At 46.0% G+C, this 18378-nt stretch overlaps 2 protein-coding genes across 4 annotated transcripts in view; one reads left to right on the forward strand and one right to left on the reverse strand.

Moving 5' to 3' along the window:
* The window catches only part of cfap77 (cilia and flagella associated protein 77), a 237508-nt gene extending 234049 nt beyond the window's left edge, over nt 1-3459 (reverse strand). The window contains exon 1 of the mRNA XM_072566320.1: nt 3171-3459. The gene's annotated coding sequence lies outside the window, so the exon portion shown is untranslated. The remainder of the gene's footprint in view (nt 1-3170) is intronic.
* The window catches only part of setx (senataxin), a 98668-nt gene continuing 83568 nt past the window's right edge, over nt 3279-18378 (forward strand). The window contains exon 1 of one of the 3 annotated variants that reach the window (XM_072566311.1): nt 3279-3396. The gene's annotated coding sequence lies outside the window, so the exon portion shown is untranslated. Of the gene's footprint in view, nt 3397-3603; nt 3624-9892; nt 10023-18378 lie in introns of those variants that run through there. The other 2 variants (XM_072566313.1, XM_072566312.1) reach the window with 2 other exon arrangements.

Here is an 18378-nt window from a genome sequence, read left to right on the forward strand (position 1 = left end):
TTCTTTTCATGAGAAAAACTGCATAAATTTGCAGAAGAATCTTTGTAGATTGAGACCACAATTAATGAAGAGCTCAAATCTCAGATTTCACACATTGGCACTGCTGGTAGTTAGGCACATGATCTACAGGTTGTTATAGAACCACAGTAAAGACAACAAAGCTAATTCAATTCAACTATTTCCCTCTTCTCTGTCCAATTTTCAGCTGTGGAATGGTAATTTAATAAGAGTATTATCCTTACTTTAGTGCTCACCCAATATCTCACCACCATTCCAAATGGACTGGATTGTTCTAGGAGGTAAATCCAGAACTAGAGAGCATAGGTTTATGGTTTGATGGGAAACATTTAAAAGGGGCCATTTTTTAATGTAGAGGGTGGTGTATGTATGGAATGAGCTGCCAGAAGAAGTGGTGGAGGTTGGTACAATTACAACATTTAAAGGGCATTTTGATGGTTATATGAATTGGAAGAGTTTAGAGGGATCTGGGCCAGGTGCTGGTAAATGGGACTGGATTAGGTAAGGATATCTGGTCAGCATAGACAAACGTAAGGACTGCAGATGCTGGAAACCAGAGTTTAGATCAGAGTGGTGCTGGAAAAGCACAGCAGGTCAGGCAGCATCCAAGAAGCAGGAAAATCGATGTGTCGCGCAAAAGTCCTTCATCAGGAATAGAGGCAGGAAGCCTCCAGGGTGGAGAGATAAATGGAGGGGTGGGGAGGGGGATGCTGGGGAGAAGGTAGCAAAGAGTACGTTGGGTGAATGGGGGTGGAGATGGAGGTGATAGATCAGAGGGTAGGGTATAACGGATAGGTGGAAAGGGAGATTGGCAGGACAGGCCATGAGCAAAGTGCTGAGCTGGAAGTTTGGAACTGAGGTAAGGTGGGGGGAGGGGAAATGAGGAAACTGGTTAAGTCTACATTGATGCCCTGGGGTTGAAGTGTTCCGAGGCGGAAGATGAAGCATTCTTCCTCCAGGCGTCGGGTGGTGAGGGAGCGATGGTGGAGGAGGCCCAAGACCTGCATGTCCTCAGCAGAGTGGGAGTTGGAGTTGAAATGTTGGGCCACGGGGCAGTGGGGTTGATTGGTGCGGATGGCCCAGAGATGTTCCCTGAAGTGGTTTGCGAGGAGGTGTCCAGTCTCCCCAACGTAGAGGAGACCGCATCGGGAGCAGCGGATACAATAAATTACATTGCTGGATGTGCAGATGAAACTTTGATGGATGTGGAAGACTTCTTTGGGGCCTTGGTGGTGAGGAAGGAGGTGTGGGTGCAGGTTTTGCAATTCCTGTGGTGGCAAGGCAGGGTGCTAGGATGGGAGGGTGGTGTGTTGGGGGGGGGCATAGACCTGACCAGGTAGTCATGGAGGGAATGGTCTTTGTGGAAAGGGGTGGGAGGGAAATATATCTCTGGTGGCGGGGTCCATTTGGAGGTGGTGGAAATGTCGGCGGATGATGCAGTTTATGTGAAGGTTGGTGGGGTGGAAAGTGAGGCCCGGGGTGGGGGTGTTCTGTCCTTGTTACGGTTGGAGGGGTGGTTTTGAGGGTGGAGGTGCGGGATGTGAATGAGAGGGCATCTTCAACCACATGAGAAGAGAAATTGCGATCCCTAAAGAAGGAGGCCATCTGGTGTGTTCTGTGGTAGAACTGGTCTTCCAGGGAGCAGATTCGGCAAAGACAGAGGAATTGGAAATACGAGATGGTATTTTTGCAGGAGGTAGGGTGGGAAGAGGTGTAGTCCAGGTAGCTATGGGAGTCGGTGGGTTTGTAAAAATGTCAACGTTAAGTCAGTCGTCATTAATGGAGAGGGAGAGGTCCAAGAAGGGGAGGAAGGTGTCAGAGATGATCCAAGTGAATTTAAGGTCGGGGTGGAATGTGTTGGTGAAGTTGATGAACTGCTCAACCTCCTCGTGGGAGCACGAGGTGGTGCCGATACAGTCATCAATATAGCGGAGGAAGAGATGGTGAGTGGTGCCGGTGTAACTACGGAAGATCGACTGTTCTATGTAGCCGACAAAGAGACAGGCACAGCTGGGGCCCATGGCTACCCCTTTGGTCTGGAGGAAGTGGGAGGATTCGAAGGAGAAATTGTTAAGTGTGAGGACAAGTTCAGCCAAACGAATGAGAGTGTCAGTGGAAGGGTACTGTTGGGGACGTCAGGACAGGAAGAAACGGAGGGCTTGGAGGCCCTGGTCATGTCAAACGGAGGTGTAGAGGGATTGGATGTCCATGGTGAAGATGAGGCCTTGGGGACTGGGAAAACGGGAGTTGGACTGAAGGGTCTGTTTCTGTGCTGTACATTTCTATGACTAGTCATATGCAAGTCAAGAATATAGTTCTGGACCAAATCTCAATGCTTGGCAATCACCCAATATTTATTTGATGTCGCCAGTGTAGAGGTTACTACAACATGAATGAATAGTGCAGTTCTCAGCTAGCAACTTGGAGAAAATAGCTAATAATAATTGAGTTGGATGGAACGTTAGGGGTCCAAAGCAGTTCTCTTTCAGAAGTAACAATAACCAAATGGCTGTTTGGTTTCTATAAAAAAGATTTCATGTCATTACTTTAGAGAAGTAGGGAGGTTACCCCAGTCTGATATGCATGTATCAGCCACCATTACCAAAACTGATTATCTTTGTTTTCGATCATTTGTGGGTTGTGGGCACTGCTGTCATATTATCCAACTTTAGTTGTCTTTGAGAAGGTGGTGAGCTAGATCCCATAGACCAATTGCTATTAGTAACCACACAATGCCATTAGGGAGAGAGTTTCAGGATTTTGAACTGGTGATACTGAAGGAATGGTGATGTATTCCCACATCAGCATGGTGAGTGGCTTGGTAGGGAAACTTGAAGAATGTGCTGTTCTTATGTCTCTGCTGTCCCTGTCCTTGAGCTGGTAGTGGTCATGGGTTTGGAAGGTGGTGCTGTAGGCATCTTGGAGATTTTTTTCAGTGCAAATTGTAGATTATATACTTTGCTGCCGAGAGTCGGGGTGAAGGGAATGAATGTTTGTGGATGTGATGGTATTAAGTTTCTTGAATATTGTTCGAGATGGACTCACGCGGGCAGGTTGGGACTGTTTCAACTTAGACCTGTGCGTTGTAGATAGTGCACAGGCTTTGGGCAGTCAGGAGGTGAATTATTTGGTGCAGTATTTCTACCTCTTACCTGTCCTTGCAGCTACAGGAGGGTGTTGGCGGGGGGGAGGAGGGCGGTTTTGAAGGCGATCCGGTGCGTACTGTCACTCGACGGCCGCCGTCCAGATTGCGCGGCGTGCCCCACCCCCTCCACTTTTCGGTGTCACTTCCGGCGTCGGACGCAAATAGCAAAGTTGGAGGCTAAAGTTTCCACCGGAGCGGAGTGAAGGGGGTCGCCGGCGTCGGAGCTCAACATGGTGAGTCAGTGTGGCCGGCCGAGTCGGCGAGGAGCGGCTGTTGGGCCGCGGGCAGGTGAAGGCGACGGCGACGGCGACGGCGACGGTCGGTTTTTGCCCCTCCCCCCTCCCGGAGGGCATGGGGGCGGGCAGAGGTCGGGGGTGACGGGCTGACACAGGAGGCCCAGAGCTCCGGTGGGAAGGAGCAGGGGACGCGAGGCGGGGGGACCGGTGAGCTCGAAGGAGAGGTGAAGGCAGCGAGGGATGGGAGACCCCAACGGACGTGGGGAAGGGAGAGAGGGAGGGAGGGAGGGATGGATGGAGTCGGCCACGAAGATGGGGAAGGTGTCAGGATACAGAAAGAAAAGGGAGAGACACGGAGGCAGTGGGATGGAAAACAAAAGGGGGAGGTGTGAGGGGGCGTGTGAAAGACGCGCAAGCCAGGGTAAGGAAGGAGTAATACAGTCATGGAGAAGTCCACCAGATGGCCTCCTTCTTTAGAGACCGCAATTTCCCTTCCCATGTGGTTAAAGATGCCCTCCAACACATCTCGTCCACATCCCCCACCTCTGTCCTCAGACCCCACCCCTCCAACCGTAACAAGGACAGAACGCCCCTGATGTTCACCTTCCACCCTACCAACTTTCACACAAACCAAATCATCCGCCGACATTTCCGCCACCTCCAAACAGCCCCCACCACCAGGAATATATTTCCCTCCCCACCCCTTTCCACCTTCCGCAAAGACCGTTCCCTTTGTGACTACCTGGTCAGGTCCACGTCCCCCTATAACCCACCCTCCCATCCTGGCACCTTCCCCTGCCACCGCAGGAACTGCAAAACCTGCGCCCACACCACCTCCCTCACCTCCATCCAAGGCCCTAAAGGAGCCTTCCACATCCATCAAAGTTTTATCTGCACATCCACTAATATCACTTATTGTATCTGTTGCTCCCGATGCAGTCTCCTCTACATTGGGGAGACTGGGCGCCTCCTAGCAGAGCGCTTTAGGGAACATCTCCGGGACACCCGCACCAGTCAACCACACCGCCCCGTGGCCTAACATTTCAACTCCCCCTCCCACTCTGCCGAGGACATGGAGATCCTGGGCCTCCTTCACCGCCGCTCCCTCACCACCAGACGCCTGGAGGAAGAATGCCTCATCTTCCGCCTCGAAACACTTCAACCCCAGGACATCAATGTGGACTTCAACAGTTTCCTCATTTCCCTTTCCCCCACCTCACCCTAGTTCCAAACTTCCAGCTCAGCACTGTCCCCATGACTTGTCCTACCTGCCTATCTCCTTTTCCACCTATCCACTCCACCCTCTCCTCCCTGACCTATCACCTTCATCCCCTCCCCCACTCACCTATTGTACTCTATGCTACTTTCTCCCCACACCTACCCTCCTCTAGCATATCTCTCCACGTTTCAGGCTCTCTGCCTTTATTCCTGATGAAAGGCTTTTGCCCGAAACGTCGATTTCGCTGCTCCTTGGATGCTGCCTGAACTGCTGTGCTCTTCCAGCACCACTAATCCAGAATCTGGTTTCCAGCATCTGCAGTCATTGTTTTTACCCAGTACAGAAATAGACCCTTTGGTCCAATTTGTCCATGCCAACCAGATATCCCAACCTAATGTAGTGCCTCCTGCCAGCACCTGACCCGTATTCGTCCAAACCCTTCCTATTCATGTACCCATCTAGATGCCTTTTAAATGTTGCTATTGTACTAGCCTCCACCGCTTCCTCTGGCAGCTCATTCCATACACGTACCACCTTTTGCATGGAAAAGTTGCACTTAGGTCTATTTTATATCTTTCCCCTTTTACTCTAAACCTATGCTCTCTAGTTCTGGACTTGCGCACCCCAGGGAAATGACTTTGTCTATTTATCCTATCCATGCCCCATATAATTTTATAAATCTCTAAGGTCGCCCCCTCAGCCTCCGAGGATCCTTACCATTGTGTATAAGTCCTCCTAAGATTTGCTTTCCCAAAATGCAGCACCTCACATTTATCTAAATTAAACTCCATCTGCCACTTCTCAGCCCCTTGGCCCATCTGATCAATATCCCGTTGTAATCTGAGGTAACCTTCTTCGCTGTCCACTACACCTCTTGGACCAAAGGGTCTGTTTCGGTGCAATACATCTGTATGTATGACTCTATGACCTCCAGTTTTGCTGTCATCAGCAAATTTACTAACTATACCTGTTATGCTCATATCCAAATCATTTATAAAAATGATGAAAAGTAGTGGACCCAGCACCAATCCTTGTGGCACTCCACTGGTCACAGGCCTCCAGTCTGAAAAACAGCCCTCCACCACTACCCTCCATCTTCTACCTTTGAACCGGTTCTGTATCCAAATGGCTAGTTCTCCCTGTATTCCATGAAATATAACTTTGCTATCCAGTCTGTCATGGGGAACCTTGTCAAATGCCTTACTGAAGTCCATATAGATCGCGTCTACCACTCTGCCCTCATCAATCCTCTTTGTTACTTCAGAAAACTCAATCAAGTTTGTGAGACGATTTCTCATGCACAAAGCCATGTTGACTATCTCTAATCAGTCCTTGCCTTTTCAAATACATGTACATCCTGTCTCTCAGGATTCCCTCCAACAACTTGCCCACCACTGACGTCAGGCTCACTGATCTGTAGTTCCCTGGCTTGTCCTTATCACCTTTCTTATACAGTGGCATCACGTTAGCCAATCTCCAGTCTTCTGGCACCTCACCTGTGACTATCAAGGTGTGGAGTTGAAGAACAAAAATAAAATGTTGGAGAAATTCATTAGATCTGGCAGCATCTGTGGCGAGAGTTAAAAATCACACAACACCAGGTCATAGTACAATCTAGTTAGATTTTTTAACTTTGTCCACCCCAGTCCAACATCGGCACCTCCAAATCTGTGGAGAAAGTGTAAATGTTCTGAGTCCACTGTGACTCTTTTTAGCTTGGTTTCTGTCTTTGAGGATACTGCCAGACATGTTGAGTTTCTCCAGTACTTCACTTTTATGTCAGATTTTCAGCATCCTCAGTATTTTGCTTTTTAATAGAGACAGGTACACTGAGTGCTTGCAGCAGTGAAAGGACTGAGTCTGAAACGGAAAGGACGGCAGAGCAACATGCAGATAGTTAGCGAGTTGTGGGTGAGGGAAGAGGTGAAGGGAATAGAGGTGCAAAGCAATATAGAGGTGGGAATGGAAGGAATTCTGGAGAAGTTGAGATGTTGGCATGTATCTCCAGATGTGCAATAACATTTCTGAACAATTGAAATGAAAAATAACTAGATTCTTCAACTGATTCTCCTACCCTTGCATGATTGGTTTTGACAGCTCTTAAGGAAAGCAATTTGTAAATTATGCAGATGTCCTTTATGGAATAATATTATTTTAGAATTACTTTGATAATTTTCAAATATATAGCATCTCTAATATGTATGCGCAAAATTCATGCCTATCTTGCAAAATTTTCTGGTGTCGTCCCGTTCTTCCCTCTCAGTCAAAGCAAAATGCTCAGAGACACAAGAGTAGTTTTATCTCCTTCATCTTTATTCCTGGCCCTGGAGGAAGAGGGAATGATTCGTCCATGTGCACAGAGACATGGGTTCACTGTCTTCTCTGGAACAAGTTTCTCAATGAACTATATCGTCATTTTACAGGGGGGAGCATCCTGATAAGGCAACATACATATTAATCGCTGACCGTTACAATCAGCGACCATCAACAGTAAAGATTAAGCCATCTGCTCTTAGACAATGAATAACTGGCTTTACATGACTAATACTTTTCACCTTGTTAAACTGACCTCGCATACTGAATGCTGCCTTGTCTTGTTAAATGGCTCGACATAATGACTGCTTTTCCACCTTGTTAAACCATTACCCTTGCTCCAGCATCCCATTGTTAACTGTATGTTCTTATCTGATCTGAGTCATGCTCAGCTGAACCTCTAATTTCACAAAACTCAGAACTTAACAGTTTCCCTGCCTGCTTATACCTATACCCATTGAGTTGCAGACAATCTCACTCCTGCAATGAAAATGCTGTAGTAACGTTTTATCCCTACAGGCACAACTGACTCCACCATTGAATCCAAGTTGCGGAAGCGTCCACATGCCCATACCCCTTTCTCACATTTACTTTCTCCTTTGTACATATCAAGCCCTTTTCAATCTTGCTGCTCAGACTCTTTCATGACAAATATATCCTATTTGCCATTTCCCAAACGATTCCTCCCTCAGGAGTAAAATTATAAGTGTAGAGTAGAATACAGACTGTTTCCATTATGCCATTAATGTGCCATGCTTAGCTCTTAAGCATTTTGATGTAATAGATTACCAATCACGGAAAATGTTCTTGGAACTTTTAAAACTCATTTTAATTTGGATGGTCCTGCTGGATGCTGGTACATAGATTCATTTCTCTGGCTTAACACCCTTGCACACCCTTGCACACCCAACCATGTAGCATTTTTAGCAGTTATAAGTATCAAGCCTGCAGCTCGTCAATGCCCTGATTATATTTTCTAGTAAAGTTGCTGCACTAATCTTTTATTGTGGATGCTGGAAGTCTGAAATTAAAAGAATTGAGAGAACTGTGTAGGTCTGGCAGCATCTGCAGAGATAGAAATAGTTAAAGTTTCAAATTTGTTATGATTCTTTGAAAGTATATCTTAGATTGTACATTGTTGCTGGCATTTTGTTTCAGACTATTGATAAGATCTAGAAAACCATTGCAATGGTTATTGAAAAAAAGTGCTAAATTCATCAGGTTAAGCCTCCGGCTTCCTGTTATTTAATCACAGTCTTTCATGTTTTCTAGGCTGACTGCAGAAAACGTAGAGTCCATAACAAAATAAAACCATGGTGTTTGTTTCTGTCATCAAGAATAAATCTCTCTCTTACTGTGCAGTATGTCTCTGAGAGTCGTTGGGACCAGAGACTGGTTTTCCTCTTTCCCTCCCCTTGCTTGACTGTATTTGATTTATTTATCATCGTGTATTTTACAATCACAGAAATATACAGCACGGATACAGACCCTTCGGTCCAACTTGTCCATGCTGACCAGATATCCCAACCCTATCTAGTCCCACCTGCCAGCACCCGGCCCATATCCCTCCCAAGCCTTCCTATTCATACCCCATCCAGATGCCTTTTAAATGTTGTAATTGTACTAGCCTCCACCACTTCCTCTGGCAGCCCATGCCACACACGCACCATTCTCTGCGTGAAAAAGTTGCTCTTTAGGTCTGTTTTATATCTATCCCCTATCACCATAAACCTCAGCGCCTTTTAGTGCTGGACTCCCTTCTTACCCCCCCCACCCCAGGGAAAAGACCTTGTCTATTTACCCTATCCATGCCCCTCATGGTTTTATAAACCTCTATAACGTCAGCCTCTGACGCTCCAGGGAAAACAGCCCCTTCGTATTCAGCCTCTCCCATAGCTCAAATCCTCCAACCCTGGCCACGTAGGGCAACCTGGTGGCTCTGTGGTTACCACTGCTACCTCACAGCACCAGGGACCCAGGTTCGATCCTGCCTTGGGCAACTGTGTTTGGTGTTTGCACATTCTCACTGTGTCTGCGTGGGTTTCCTCTGGGTGCTCCAGTTTCCTCTTTGGTGGATCGGTATGGACTTGCTAGGCCAAAGGGCCTGTTTCCACACTGTTGGGAATCTAATCTAATCTAATCTAACCATCCTTGTAAATCTTTTCTGAACCCTTTCAAGTTTCACAACATCTTTCCGATAGGAAGGAGACCAGAATTGCATGCAATATTCCAACAGTGGGCAAACCAACATCCTGCACAGCCACAACATGATCTCCCAACTCTTGTACTCAGTACTCTGACCAATAAAGGAAAGCATACCAAACATCACCTTCACTATCCTATGTACTTATGACCTTACTTTCAAGGAGCTCTGAACCTGCACTCCTTGGTCACTTTGTTCAGCAACACTTCCCAGGACCTTATCGTTAAGTGTACAAGTCTGCTAAGATTTGCTTTCCCAAAATGCAGCACCTCGCATTTATTTGAATTAAACTCCGTCTGCCACTTCTCAGCCCATTGGCCAAAGTGATCGAGATCCTCTTGTAATCTGAGGTAACCTTCTTCGCTGTCCACTGCACCTCCAATTTTGATGTCATCTGCAAACTTACTAAGTGTACCTTTTATGTTCACATCCAAATCATTTATATAAATGACAAAAAGTAGTGGACCCAGCACCGATCCTTGTGGCACTCCACTGGTCACAGGCCTCCTGTCTGAAAAGCAACCCTGCGCCAGACTACCACTGCGACCCCTTTATCTGTTAGCTTGATGGTGAGGTTGGGATTGGAGCAGAGGAATTGGAGGGCTGCGCGTTGTGAGGGTGAGGGGTTGGAGTGGGGGAAGGGGGGTAGACAGGTTGAGGCGGTTAATGTCCCAGCGGTAGTTGGAAGTGAAGAGGTCGAGGGCAGGTAATAGGCCAGTGCGGGGTGTCCATGTGGATGCAGTGTGTTGGAGGTGGGCAAAGGGGTCCTCGGAAGGTGGGTTGGAGTCCTGATTGTAAAAGTAAGCTCGGAGGCAGAGGCAGCAGAAGAAGTGTTCGACGTCACGGCATGTATTAAATTCATTGATGTGTGGACGGAGGGGGATGAAGGTGAGTCCTTTGCTGAGGACTGATCATTTGACCTCAGTGAGGGGAAGGTCTGGGGGGGGGTGGTGAAAACTTGGCAGGGCTGGGAGTTGGGATCTGGTGTGGTTGTGGAGCTGGGAATGGGGGCGGAGCCAGTAATAGGTGTGATGGTGGGGGGAATGGGGGTGGAGTCATGAGCAGGAGTGGTGTTCCCCTCAGGGTTCTGGGGGTCGGGAATAGTGACAGTGGGATATGTGGGTGGCATTGGTGGGGGCGGAAGTGGTGCCAGATACAGCAGTAGGGGTGGTGGAAGTCACTGAGCATGTGACATCAGCGATGATGTGAGGGGCAAAAGTGATGTCATGTGTGATGCATGAGGAATTGAGGGTCGGAAGTGGTTGTGGGGGCGGAAGTGACATCATCAATCAGCGTGGGGGTGGCAACTGCACCAGCCGCATGGCAAATGGCGTCTAATTAGTTCCAGAGGCCGGGGAATCTTCTGGAATGTTTGAGGAGCACTGGTAATGGAGGTGGGTAGGTAAAATTTTGTTGTACTTAGAGTTTTGATGTTTGAGATGGAGTTGAAATACTGTTTGTTGAGAGTATGAATTCTCATGAGGATGTAGTACAGAGTGGGTCCTTTGCAATTCTGAGAGAGTGTGGCTCTCAGCTGAGGCAGGGCTGAATGGAGAGAGGTTAGGTGCCAGCGCATTGCTGCAAGCATGAAGCGGAGGATCTTGAATGAGAACTGTTGCCGGTGTTTTTGAATCTGTAGTCTGTACTGTTTGTCCTGTTCGGGTCCAAACTCTGCTGCTTTAAAGGTGGTCCGGAGTCCGTGTGGGATGAGATGGTTACGGAAGTAGGCATTGAGGAACCAAATGTGGCTGTGGTAGCAAGTTTGTTTCAGGACACCCTACGTCTTGCAAAAGTGCCATCCCGTATTCCCAATTCCTCCGCCTCCGTCGTATCTGATCCCAGGAGGACTAGTTCCACCACAGAACACACCAGATGGCCTCCTTCAGAGACCGTAATTTCCCTTCCCACGTGGTTAAAGATGCCCTCCAACGCATCTCGTCCACATCCCACACCTCCACCCTCAGACCCCACCCCTCCAACCATAACAAGGACAGAACGCCCCTGGTGCTCACCTTCCACCCTACCAACCTTCGCATAAACCAAATCATCTGCTGACATTTCCGCCACCTCCAAAAAGACCCCACCACCAGGGATATATTTCCCTCCCCACCCCTTTCCGCCTTCCACAAAGACCGTTCCCTCCGTGACTACCTGGTCAGGTCCACGCCCCCCCCACAACCCACCCACCCATCCTGGCACCTTCCCCTGCCACCGCAGGAACTGCAAAACCTGCGCCCACACCTCCTCCCTCGCCTCTATCCAAGGCCCTAAAGGAGCCTTCCACATCCATCAAAGTTTTACCTGCACATCCACTAATATCATTTATTGTATCCGTTGCTCCTGACATGGTCTCCTTTACATTGGAGAGACTGGACACCTCCTAGCAGAGCGCTTTAGGGAACATCTCCGAGACACCCGCACCAATCAACCACACCGCCCTGTGGCCCAACGTTCACCACACCCCCCCCCCCCCCCCCCCCCTCCCCAAGGGAGATCCTGGGCCTCCTTCACCGCCGCTCCCTCACCACCAGAAGCCTGGAGGAAGAACGCCTCATCTTCTGCCTTGGAACACTTCAACCCCACGGCATCAATGTGGACTTCGGAATCGACGTTTCGGACATCAGCCGAAACGTTGATTCTCCTGTTCTTTGGATGCTGCCTGACCTGCTGCGCTTTTCCAGCAACACATTTTCAGCTCTGATCTCCAGCATCTACAGTCCTCACTTTCTCATCAATGTGGACTTCAACAGTTTCCTCATTTCCCCTTCCCCCACCTCACCCTAGTTCCAAACTTCCAGCTCAGCACTGTCCCCATGACTTGTCCTACCTGCCTATCATCTTTTCCACCTATCCACTCCACCCTCCTCCCTGACCTATCACCTTCATCTCCTCCCCCACTCACCCATTGTACTCTATGCTACTTTCTCCCCACCCCCACCCTCCTCTAGCTTATCTCTCCACGCTTCAGGCTCTCTGCCTTTATTCCTGATGAAGGGCTTTTGTCCGAATCATCTATTTTACTGCTCCTCGGATGCTGCCTGAACTGCTGTGCTCTTCCAGCACCACTAATCCAGAATCTGGTTTCCAGCATCTGCAGTCATTGTTTTTACCTAGGAATATTCTTTGTCTGGATTCTTGTTATCTAATTTCTGAAGGCTTCCCATTTTCCAGCTGTCCCTTTACCTGCAAACATGTGCCTCCAATCAGCTTTTGAAAGTTCTTGCCTAATACCGTCAAAATTGGCCTTTCTCCAGTTTAGAACTTCAACTTTTAGATCTGGTCTATCCTTTTCCATCACTATTTTAAAACAAATAGAATTATGGTCGCTGGCCCCAAAGTGCTCCCCCACTGAAACCTCAGTCACCTGCCCTGCCTTATTTCCGAAGAGTAGGTCAAGTTTTGCACCTTCTCTAGTAGGTACATCCACATACTGAATCAGAAAATTGTCTTGTACACACTTGTGAAATTCCTCTCCATCTAAACCTTTGACACTATGGCAGTCCCAGTTGATGTTTGGAAAGTTAAAATCCCCTACCATAACTACTCTATTATTCTTACAGATAGCTGAGGTCTCCTTACAAGTTTGTTTCTCAATTTCCCTCTGACTATTGGGAGGGTCTATAATACAATCCCAATAAGGTGATCACCTCTTTCTTATTTCTCAATTCCACCCAAATAACTTCCCTGGATGTATTTCTGGGAATATCCTCCCTCAGCACAGTTGTAATACTATCCCTTATCAAAAATGCCACTCCCTCTCCTCTCTTGCCTCCCTTTCTATCTTTCTGTAGCGTTTGTAACCTGGAACATTAAGCTGCCAGTCCTGCCCATCTCTGAGCCATGTTTCCGTAATTGCTATGATATCCCAGTCCCATGTTCCTAACCATGCCCTGAGTTTATCTGCCTTTCCTATTAGGCCCCTTGCATTGAAATAATTGCAGTTTAAATTATTAGTCCTACCTTGTCCCTGCCTGCCTTGACTGCTTGACTCACGTCTGTTCTCAGCTGTACCCGTCTCAGATCGATCTCTTTCCTCACTATCTCCTTGGGTCCCACCCCCCACCTTACTAGTTTAAATCCTCCCAAGCAGTTCTAGCAAATTTCCCTGCCAGTATAATAGTCCCCTTCCAATTTAGGTGCAGTCTGTCCTTCTTGTACAGGTCACTTCTACCCCAGAAGAGATTCCAATGATCCAAAAATGTGAATCCTTCTTCCATACACCAGCTCCTCAGCCATGCATTCATCTGCTCTATCCTCCTATTCCTGCCCTCACTAGCTCGTAGCACTGGGAGTAAGCCAAATATTACTATCCTTGAGGAACTCCTTTTTCAATTTCTGCCTAACTCTCTCTAATCTCCCTTCAGAGTCTTAACCGTTTCCCTTCCAATGTCGTTGGTTCCAATGTGGACAATGACCTCCTGCTGACCCCTCTTCCCCGTGAGAACATTCTGCACCCTCTCGGAGACATCCTTGATCCTGGCACCAGGGAAACAACACACCATTCATCTTTTTCTCTGCTGGCCACAGAAACGTCTGCCTGTACCTCTGACTACAGAGTCTCCTAACATAATTGACCTCTTGGAAGCCGACATACCCCTCGTTGCATTAAAGCCAGTCACAATACCAGAAACTTGGCTGTTCATGTTACATTCCCCTGAGAATCCATCATCCCCTACATTTTCCAAAACAGCATACCTGTTTGAAATGGGTATATCCACAAAAGACTCCTGGCCTAGGTGCCTACCTCTCTCACCCTTCCTGGAGTTAACCCATCTATGTATCTGAGACTTTTCCCCCCTTCCTATAACTGCCATCCATCACAAACTGTTGCTGTTGCATATTCCTGTTCACTCCTGTCTGTCTCTCCAAACGATCCACTCGATCTGATAAGATTCGCATCAAACAGCATTTATAGCAGATATAATCTGCAGTAACCTTTAAACTCCCACATCTGACAAGAAGTACATATCGCTGCAAAGGCCATTTTTTGCTCCTTCACAATCTACAGACCCAGAAAATAACGCTGTCTTATTCCTCTACAAACACTGCCCCAGGTTAAATTATTAGCTATGTCTCATATTTTAAGTTTAAAAAAGAGACTTATCTACAAAAACATAATCGAGAGAATCCACTATACTCACTACTGCAACCCTTCTCTTGGACAGACTTAAAACAACAATTAACTTATCTGATTCTGTGATGTGAATTTCGCCCAACGGTTCCTCCAAGCTTAGTTTGAAAATTCACTGTTTGTTAATTTTCCAAGATGCACTCTGGTGTCCAGTGATACATGAATTCAAACAGCAAAGGCAGTAACTGTGCAGGTTCTCTCTCCCTCTCTCTCTCTCTCTCTCTTGCACTGTCCTCACCATGTGCTTCCTTTGTCTGCTCTTCTCCCTTTTAAACTGCTGTTGTTTTGACTTTTTTTTTACCCCAAAGTTCCAAAACAATGCAACAGCATATAAAACAGTAATTGCTGGTCCTGGAATTTGAGGAACTCACCTCTAACACCTAAAATACCTCAAAAGTTAGTAGGTTTGTGGGCTACCATGACGCCAAGGGGTCTGAGTAGTCTGGCAGTCATTTCTGAGATGTCTTTGATGTAGGGGAGAGTGGCTAGGGTTTCTGGATGTGTTTTGTCTGCTTGTTTGGGTTTGTTGCTCAGAAATTGGTGGACTGTGTTCATTGGGTAACCGTTCTTTTGAATGCACTGCATTGGTGATTTTCCTCTGCTCTGTGTAGTTCCAATGTGCTGCAGTTTGTGTTGGCTCATTGAAATAATGTTCTAAAGCAGCTTTGTTTGTGGATGTTGAGATGATTGCTTCTGTAGTTCAATATTTGGTCCATGTGTTGTTTTCCTGTAGACGCTAGTTTGAAGTTCCCCATTGTTTGCTCTACTGTGACATCTAGGAATGGAGGTTTGTTGTTTTCCTCCTCTTCAGTGAATCTTATGCCAATAAGAGTATTATTGATGGTCTTGAAGGTTTCCTCTAATTTGTTTCATTTAGTAATGACAAAGGAGTCATCCATTTAGCAGACTCCGAGTTTGGGTTGGATGGTTGGCAGAGCTGTTTGTTCGAGTTTCCGCATTACTGCCTCTGCTAAGAACCCTGATATGGGAGGTCCCATGGGTGTTCCGTTGGTATTTAAATCGAAAGTGGGCTATATCACCATTGCTTCATTTGGAGGCTCACTGAAGATGTTACCTAAAATGGTGACGAAACGTCTGAAAACAAACCTTCCAGCTCAGTGAGCAAAACTACATCCAGAACTTACATAAACCATTTGGGATGACAATCGCCAGGAATTGGGACTAGACGTTTTGAACAGATGCATTAATTCTTCACTGCTGCCACCTCACCTTGGTAAAGATCTATAGAATTGGGAAGCTGTTATAAAAGAGACAGTGATATGAAATTACTGATATGTGACAGAATGAATTCAGAGACAATAGGACTTGATGTTATGATGGTGATCATGTTTGTTTTCTTTCTGTATACTTTATTTTACTGCATGGTTCCTATTTGGATGTCTGACAAGGGTGTCTTTAGCATTTAGGTCACATTGTGCTAATAGCATGATTAATTATTAGAGCCATCTCTCCAACTTTTCCTGATTTTCACGTACTCCATAAATGTTCAGTACTCTTCAGTATTTAGGTCTCCATCTACATCATCCTGCAGCCATGTCTCTCTAGTAGCTATCAGATTGTATTTATTTATTTATTTCTATTTTTGCAATCAGTCAATTGGTTTTGTTACACACGCACAACATGCATTTAGTTACAGAGCCTTTAGTTTTGTCTGTGTATTATTTTAATAACCTCTAGCTTTGTATATCATTTGCTTTCAATATGTACTTGCTGTCATAATTGATATATCATTTCCATATTAAGAACTTGCTCTTTTGCCTGGTCATTACTCTCTGATTTACTACATTTTCCTTCCTTTGAGCCCTTGCTATATTGTTTCGAGAAATTTCTACTTCCCTAGCTAGACAGCTTGCTAGATCATTGGCCTCTACATTGATTAGGTGTAAACCCTTCCAACAGTACAGATCCTGAAGCAGTGGCCCATGAGCTGGAACCCATTACTCTCCCATTAATCTTCAAGCCATGCATTAGAATCATAGGGTCATCGAGATGTACAGCATGGAAACAGACCCTTCGGTCCAACCCGTCCATTCCGACCAGATATTCCAACCCAATCTAATCCCACCTGCAAGCGCCTGGCCCATATCCCTCCAAACCCTTTCTATTCATATACCCATCCAAATGCCTCTTAAATGTTGCAATTGTACCAGCCTCCACCACTTCCTCTGGCAGCTCATTCCATACATGTACCACTCTCTGTGTGGAAAACGTTGACCCTGAGGTCTCTTTATAGCTTTCCTCTCTCACCCTAACCCTATGCCCTCTAGTTCTGGACTCCCTGACCCCAGGGAAAAGACTTTGTTTACCATATCCATACCCCTCATAATTTTGTAAACCTCTAGAAGGTCACCCCTCAGCCTCCGACGCTCCAGGGAAAACAGCCTCAGCCTGTTAAGCCTCTCCCTATGACTCAAATCCTCCAACCCTGGCTACATCCTTGTAAATCTTTTCTGAACCCTTTCAAGTTTCACAACATCTTTCCGATAGGAAGGAGACCAGAATTGCACGCAACATTCTAACAATGGCCTAACCAATATCCTGTACAGCCGCAACATGACCTCCCAACTCGTATACTCAATACTCTGACTAATAAAGGAAAGCATACCAAATGCCGCCTTCACTATCCTATCTACCTGCGACTCCACTTTCAAAGAGCTATCAACCTGCACTCCAAGGTCTCTTTGTTCAGCAACACTCCCTAGGACCTTACCATTAAGTCTACAAGTCCTGCTAAGATTTGCTTTCCCAAAATGCAGCACCTGGCATTTATCTGAATTAAACTCCATCTGCCACTTCTCAGCCCATTGGCCCATCTGGTCAAGATCCTCTTGTAATCCTTCGAAGTTGCGGTGTCCACCACCTAGAAAAATAAGGACAGCACATCTTAAGAACAATATCACCTGCAAACTGTCTTCCAAGTTGTTTACCATGCAAAACTGTTGAGAATAAATGGAAAGATATAGCCATTCATCTTTTGTTGCTGAGCCAACATCCTGGAGCTTAATCCCCAACAGCACGTGAATTTGCCTCCAACACAGACTGCAGTTCAAGGAGGCAGCTCACTATCAACTTCTCGAGGGCAAACTTGAGATGGTTAATAAATAATGGCCTTGCCAGGTATGCTCACATCCCATGCATGAATGAAGATATAATAGAACCTTTAAAGTATTCAGTTTTACACTTGACTCAGAGTCAGCTGCGCAAGTCTTGTGCTTCAGGACCCCAATAGTGCTAGCATACATATACTTAAGTACCTGATCGGCATTTAAGTATATGTGCCTTTGCAGGAATGGTTGCTTCTTTATTTGCCCAGTGTAATCTTTGACAATATAGTCATTACTGTAAGAAGTATTTTATTAAATTTCTGCACAACATAACACTAAATCTAAACGGTTCCTTTTTTAAATCCTTGTCTGAATACAGATTGTTCAGTTTTTTGTTTGTAAAAAGTTGCAAATAATTTGAAAGGAAATTGGATTAAAATAAAACAGCACGCCAAGTAACAGGTGATCTTATTCAATAGTCAAATAACTTTAATTTATTTTCATATTTCTTAAATTTCCCATTGGAGTGGTTAAAATGACTTTGAACAAATTTATTTGGGGAACTACCTAATTTTAAAATTGAGTTCTAATCTAGACCTGTAAACAAGAAATCCTAATCAACTAATTTCAGATTCAACTGAAGCAGACATTTAAATTGCTCTGCCTTTTCAAAAAAAACACACAAGCACAGGAAATCATTATTTTTCTACTCGTGTGCCACTTCCCGTGGATCGATATCAACTTTCATACCAGTGCCTAATTAGCAGGTGTAGCAAGTGGAAAGGAAATAATACCAACGTGAAGAGGAAACAAATGTGGTCATTGTCACATTATTGCTTGTGTATAATGGGCTGCTCTGCTTTATCATTCCAAAAGTGGCTACCCTTTAAGAAGTATTGGCTATGTAGTAATTGGGACCTACCTAGCTGCAAAAGGCACTAAGTGAGTGTGTCTTTTGCCATATATGCATTTATTTTGAAACATATCTGTTGCCAACCAAATCAATATACTTTTACTTTCTCTGACTGATCATTGATCACTGGTGGCA

The sequence above is a fragment of the Chiloscyllium punctatum genome, chromosome 49 (assembly GCF_047496795.1).
Source record: "Chiloscyllium punctatum isolate Juve2018m chromosome 49, sChiPun1.3, whole genome shotgun sequence".
NCBI classification, from domain to species: Eukaryota; Metazoa; Chordata; class Chondrichthyes; order Orectolobiformes; family Hemiscylliidae; genus Chiloscyllium; species Chiloscyllium punctatum.